Genomic DNA, 6,343 nt, shown 5'->3' on the forward strand with positions numbered 1-6,343 from the left:
CGTTACCCCATAATAGGAGCTTGAAGTCGCGATTATCTCTCGGAGTAGGTGTCTGATAGCGACGAAACTTGGCAGACTTCTTCGACCCGATGGGCCACGCATGCCAAAAGTCCAATATGGCGTCTCAGTGCCATCGCTTCCGGTGAAAGTGTCGCCGAAGGTACGCTAACTGGCCCGTATTGGCCCCGTTACCCCATAATAGGAGCCTGAAGTCGCGATTATCTCTCGGAGTAGGTGTCTGATAGCGACGAAACCTTGGCAGACTTCTTCGGCCCGATGGGCCACGCATGCCAAAAGTCCAATATGGCGTCTCAGTGCCATCGCTTTCCGGTGAAAGTGTCGCCGAAGGTACGCTAACTGGCCCGTATTGGCCCCCGTTAACCCCATAATAGGAGCCTGAAGTCGCGATTATCTCTCGGAGTAGGTGTCTGATAGCGACGAAACTTGGCAGACTTCTTCGGCCCGATGGGCCACGCATGCCAAAAGTCCAATATGGCGTCTCAGTGCCATCGCTTCCGGTGAAAGTGTCGCCGAAGGTACGCTAACTGGCCCGTATTGGCCCCGTTACCCCATAATAGGAGCCTGAAGTCTCGATTACAGTATCTCTCGGAGTAGGTGTCTGATAGCGACGAAACTTGGCAGACTTCTTCGGCCCGATGGGCCACGCATGCCAAAAGTCCAATATGGCGTCTCAGTGCCATCGCTTCCGGTGGAAAGTGTCGCCGAAGGTACGCTAACTGGCCCGTATTGGCCCCGTTACCCCATAATAGGAGCCTGAAGTCGCGATTATCTCTCGGAGTAGGTGTCTGATAGCGACGAAACTTGGCAGACTTCTTCGGCCCGATGGGCCACTCATGCCAAAAGTCCAATATGGCGTCTCAGTGCCATCGCTTCCGGTGAAAGTGTCGCCGAAGGTACGCTAACTGGCCCGTATTGGCCCCCGTTACCCCATAATAGGAGCCTGAAGTCGCGATTATCTCTCGGAGTAGGTGTCTGATAGCGACGAAACTTGGCAGACTTCTTCGGCCCGATGGGCCACGCATGCCAAAAGTCCAATATGGCGTCTCAGTGCCATCGCTTCCGGTGAAAGTGTCGCCGAAGGTACGCTAACTGGCCCGTATTGGCCCCGTTACCCCATAATAGGAGCCTGAAGTCACGATTATCTCTCGGAGTAGGTGTCCTATAGCGACGAAACTTGGCAGACTTCTTCGCCCGATGGGCCACGCATGCCAAAAGTGCAATATGGCGTCTCAGTGCCATCCGCTTCCGGTGAAAGTGTCGCCGAAGGTACGCTAACTGGCCCGTATTGGCCCCGTTACCCCATAATAGGAGCCTGAAGTCGCGATTATCTCTCGGAGTAGGTGTACCCAGAGCGACGAAACTTGGCCAGACTTGTTCGCCCCGATGGGCCACGCATGCCAAAAGTCGCAATAGTGGCGTCTCAGTGCCACGCTTCCGGTGAAAGTGTCGCCGAAGGTACGCTAACTGGCCCGTATTGGCCCACGTTACCCCATAATAGGAGCCTGAAGTCGCGATTATCTCTCGGAGTAGGTGACCCAGAGCGACGAAAACTTGGCAGACTTGTTCTTCGCCCGATGGGCCACGCATGCCAAAAGTGCAATGGTGGCGTCTCAGTGCCACCGCTTCCGGTGAAGTGTCGCCGAAGGTACGCTAACTGGCCCGTATTGGCCCCGTTACCCCATAATAGGAGCCTGAAGTCGCGATTATCTCTCGGAGTAGGTGACCCAGAGCGACGAAACTTGGCAGACTTGTTCGCCCGATGGGCCACGCATGCCAAAAAGTGCAATGTGGCGTCGCAGTGCCACCAGCTTCCGGTGAAAGTGTCGCCGAAGGTACGCTAACTGTCCCGTATTGGCCCCGTTACCCCCATAGTAGGAGCCTGAAGTCGCGATTATCTCTCGGAGTATGTGTCTGGATAGCGACGAAACTTGGCAGACTCTTGGGCCCGATGGGTCACGATGCCAAAAGTCCAATATTGCGTCTCAGTGCCATCGCTTCCGGTGAAAGTGTCGCCGAAGGTACGCTAACTGGCCCGTATTGGCCCCGTTACCTATATTAGGAGCCTGAAGTTCGATTATCTCTCGGAGTAGGTGTCTGATAGCGACGGAAACTTGGCAGACTTCTCGGCCCGATGGGCCCACGCATGCCAAAAGTCCATATATGGCGTCTCAGTGCCATCGCTTTCCGGTGAAAGTGTCGCCGAAGGTACGCTAACTGGCCCGTATTGGCCCCCGTTTACCCCATATAGGAGCCTGAAGTCGCGATTATCTCTCGGAGTAGGTGTCTGATAGCGACGAAACTTGGCAGACTTGTTCGGCCCGATGGGCCACGCATGCCAAAAGTCCAATATGGCGTCTCAGTGCCACCGCTTCCGGTGAAAGTGTCGCCGAAGGTACGCTAACTGGCCCGTATTGGCCCCCGTTACCCCATAATAGGAGCCTGAAGTCGCGATTATCTCTCGGAGTAGGTGACCCAGAGCGACGAAACTTGGCAGCCTTGTTCGCCCCGATGGGCCACGCATGCCAAAAGTGCAATGTGGCGTCTCAGTGCCACCGCTTCCGGTGAAAGTGTCGCCGAAGGTACGCTAACTGGCCCGTATTGGCCCCCGTTACCCCATAATAGGAGCCTGAAGTCGCGATTATCTCTCGGAGTAGGTGACCCAGAGCGACGAAACTTGGCAGACTTGTTCGCCCCGATGGGCCACGCATGCCAAAAGTGCAATGTGGCGTCTCAGTGCCACCGCTTCCGGTGAAAGTGTCGCCGAAGGTACGCTAACTGGCCCGTATTGGCCCCCGTTACCCCCATAATAGGAGCCTGAAGTCGCGATTATCTCTCGGAGTAGGTGACCCAGAGCGACGAAACTTGGCAGACTTGTTCGCCCCGATGGGCCACGCATGCCAAAAGTGCAATGTGGCGTCTCAGTGCCACCGCTTCCGGTGAAAGTGTCGCCGAAGGTACGCTAACTGTCCCGTATTGGCCCCGTTACCCCATAATAGGAGCCTGAAGTCGCGATTATCTCTCGGAGTAGGTGACCCAGAGCGACGAAACTTGGCAGACTTGTTCGCCCCGATGGGCCACGCATGCCAAAAGTGCAATGTGGCGTCTCAGTGCCACCGCTTCCGGTGAAAGTGTCGCCGAAGGTACGCTAACTGGCCCGTATTGGCCCCCGTTACCCCATAATAGGAGCCTGAAGTCGCGATTATCTCTCGGAGTAGGTGACCCAGAGCGACGAAACTTGGCAGACTTGTTCGCCCCGATGGGCCACGCATGCCAAAAGTGCAATGTGGCGTCTCAGTGCCACCGCTTCCGGTGAAAGTGTCGCCGAAGGTACGCTAACTGGCCCGTATTGGCCCCCGTTACCCCATAATAGGAGCCTGAAAGTCGCGATTATCTCTCGGAGTAGGTGACCCAGAGCGACGAAACTTGGCAGACTTGTTCGCCCCGATGGGCCACGCATGCCAAAAGTGCAATGTGGCGTCTCAGTGCCACCGCTTCCGGTGAAAGTGTCGCCGAAGGTACGCTAACTGGCCCGTATTGGCCCCGTTACCCCATAATAGGAGCCTGAAGTCGCGATTATCTCTCGGAGTAGGTGACCCAGAGCGACGAAACTTGGCAGACTTGTTCGCCCCGATGGGCCACGCATGCCAAAAGTGCAATGTGGCGTCTCAGTGCCACCGCTTCCGGTGAAAGTGTCGCCGAAGGTACGCTAACTGGCCCGTATTGGCCCCCGTTACCCCATAATAGGAGCCTGAAGTCGCGATTATCTCTCGGAGTAGGTGAACCCAGAGCGACGAAACTTGGCAGACTTGTTCGCCCCGATGGGCCACGCATGCCAAAAGTGCAATGTGGCGTCTCAGTGCCACCGCTTCCGGTGAAAGTGTCGCCGAAGGTACGCTAACTGGCCCGTATTGGCCCCCGTTACCCCATAATAGGAGCCTGAAGTCGCGATTATCTCTCGGAGTAGGTGACCCAGAGCGACGAAACTTGGCAGACTTGTTCGCCCCGATGGGCCACGCATGCCAAAAGTGCAATGTGGCGTCTCAGTGCCACCGCTTCCGGTGAAAGTGTCGCCGAAGGTACGCTAACTGGCCCGTATTGGCGCCCGTTACCCCATAATAGGAGCCTGAAGTCGCGATTATCTCTCGGAGTAGGTGACCCAGAGCGACGAAACTTGGCAGACTTGTTCGCCCCGATGGGCCACGCATGCCAAAAGTGCAATGTGGCGTCTCAGTGCCACCGCTTCCGGTGAAAGTGTCGCCGAAGGTACGCTAACTGGCCCGTATTGGCCCCCGTTACCCCATAATAGGAGCCTGAAATCGCGATTATCTCTCGGAGTAGGTGACCCAGAGCGACGAAACTTGGCAGACTTGTTCGCCCCGATGGGCCACGCATGCCAAAAGTGCAATGTGGCGTCTCAGTGCCACCGCTTCCGGTGAAAGTGTCGCCGAAGGTACGCTAACTGGCCCGTATTGGCCCCGTTACCCCATAATAGGAGCCTGAAGTCGCGATTATCTCTCGGAGTAGGTGACCCAGAGCGACGAAACTTGGCAGACTTGTTCGCCCCGATGGGCCACGCATGCCAAAAGTGCAATGTGGCGTCTCAGTGCCACCGCTTCCGGTGAAAGTGTCGCCGAAGGTACGCTAACTGGCCCGTATTGGCCCCGTTACCCCATAATAGGAGCCTGAAGTCGCGATTATCTCTCGGAGTAGGTGACCCAGAGCGACGAAACTTGGCAGACTTGTTCGCCCCGATGGGCCACGCATGCCAAAAGTGCAATGTGGCGTCTCAGTGCCACCGCTTCCGGTGAAAGTGTCGCCGAAGGTACGCTAACTGGCCCGTATTGGCCCCGTTACCCCATAATAGGAGCCTGAAGTCGCGATTATCTCTCGGAGTAGGTGACCCAGAGCGACGAAACTTGGCAGACTTGTTCGCCCCGATGGGCCACGCATGCCAAAAGTGCAATGTGGCGTCTCAGTGCCACCGCTTCCGGTGAAAGTGTCGCCGAAGGTACGCTAACTGGCCCGTATTGGCCCCCGTTACCCCATAATAGGAGCCTGAAGTCGCGATTATCTCTCGGAGTAGGTGACCCAGAGCGACGAAACTTGGCAGACTTGTTCGCCCCGATGGGCCACGCATGCCAAAAGTGCAATGTGGCGTCTCAGTGCCACCGCTTCCGGTGAAAGTGTCGCCGAAGGTACGCTAACTGGCCCGTATTGGCCCCCGTTACCCCATAATAGGAGCCTGAAGTCGCGATTATCTCTCGGAGTAGGTGACCCAGAGCGACGAAACTTGGCAGACTTGTTCGCCCCGATGGGCCACGCATGCCAAAAGTGCAATGTGGCGTCTCAGTGCCACCGCTTCCGGTGAAAGTGTCGCCGAAGGTACGCTAACTGGCCCGTATTGGCCCCGTTACCCCATAATAGGAGCCTGAAGTCGCGATTATCTCTCGGAGTAGGTGACCCAGAGCGACGAAACTTGGCAGACTTGTTCGCCCCGATGGGCCACGCATGCCAAAAGTGCAATGTGGCGTCTCAGTGCCACCGCTTCCGGTGAAAGTGTCGCCGAAGGTACGCTAACTGGCCCGTATTGGCCCCCGTTACCCCATAATAGGAGCCTGAAGTCGCGATTATCTCTCGGAGTAGGTGACCCAGAGCGACGAAACTTGGCAGACTTGTTCGCCCCGATGGGCCACGCATGCCAAAAGTGCAATGTGGCGTCTCAGTGCCACCGCTTCCGGTGAAAGTGTCGCCGAAGGTACGCTAACTGGCCCGTATTGGCCCCCGTTACCCCATAATAGGAGCCTGAAGTCGCGATTATCTCTCGGAGTAGGTGACCCAGAGCGACGAAACTTGGCAGACTTGTTCGCCCCGATGGGCCACGCATGCCAAAAGTGCAATGTGGCGTCTCAGTGCCACCGCTTCCGGTGAAAGTGTCGCCGAAGGTACTCTAACTGGCCCGTATTGGCACCCGTTACCCCATAATAGGAGCCTGAAGTCGCGATTATCTCTCGGAGTAGGTGACCCAGAGCGACGAAACTTGGCAGACTTGTTCGCCCCGATGGGCCACGCATGCCAAAAGTGCAATGTGGCGTCTCAGTGCCACCGCTTCCGGTGAAAGTGTCGCCGAAGGTACGCTAACTTGCCCGTATTGGGCCCCGTTACCCAAAAATAGGAGCCTGAAGTCGCGATTATCTCTCGGAGTAGGTGACCCAGAGCGACGAAACTTGGCAGACTTGTTCGCCCCGATGGGCCACGCATGCCAAAAGTGCAATGTGGCGTCTCAGTGCCACCGCTTCCGGTGAAAGTGTCGCCGAAGGTACGC

General features: G+C 56.7%; 1 long non-coding RNA gene across 5 annotated transcripts; it reads left to right on the forward strand.

Annotated features, from left to right (window-relative positions):
- Nucleotides 1-903: 903 nt before the first annotated feature.
- On the forward strand, nucleotides 904-5,971 carry LOC127854031 (uncharacterized). 5 transcript variants are annotated; one of them, XR_008036882.1, is made up of 3 exons: nucleotides 904-989; nucleotides 3,425-3,797; nucleotides 4,360-5,971. It is a non-coding gene; the product is annotated as an uncharacterized LOC127854031 (long non-coding RNA). The 5 variants fall into 5 exon arrangements; XR_008036885.1 differs by having other exon boundaries at nucleotides 3,611-3,797; XR_008036881.1 differs by lacking the exon at nucleotides 904-989 and adding an exon at nucleotides 2,376-2,488.
- The last annotated feature ends 372 nt before the right edge of the window (nucleotides 5,972-6,343 follow it).

The sequence above is a fragment of the Dreissena polymorpha genome, chromosome 12 (genome assembly GCF_020536995.1).
Source record: "Dreissena polymorpha isolate Duluth1 chromosome 12, UMN_Dpol_1.0, whole genome shotgun sequence".
Taxonomy (NCBI): Eukaryota; Metazoa; Mollusca; class Bivalvia; order Myida; family Dreissenidae; genus Dreissena; species Dreissena polymorpha.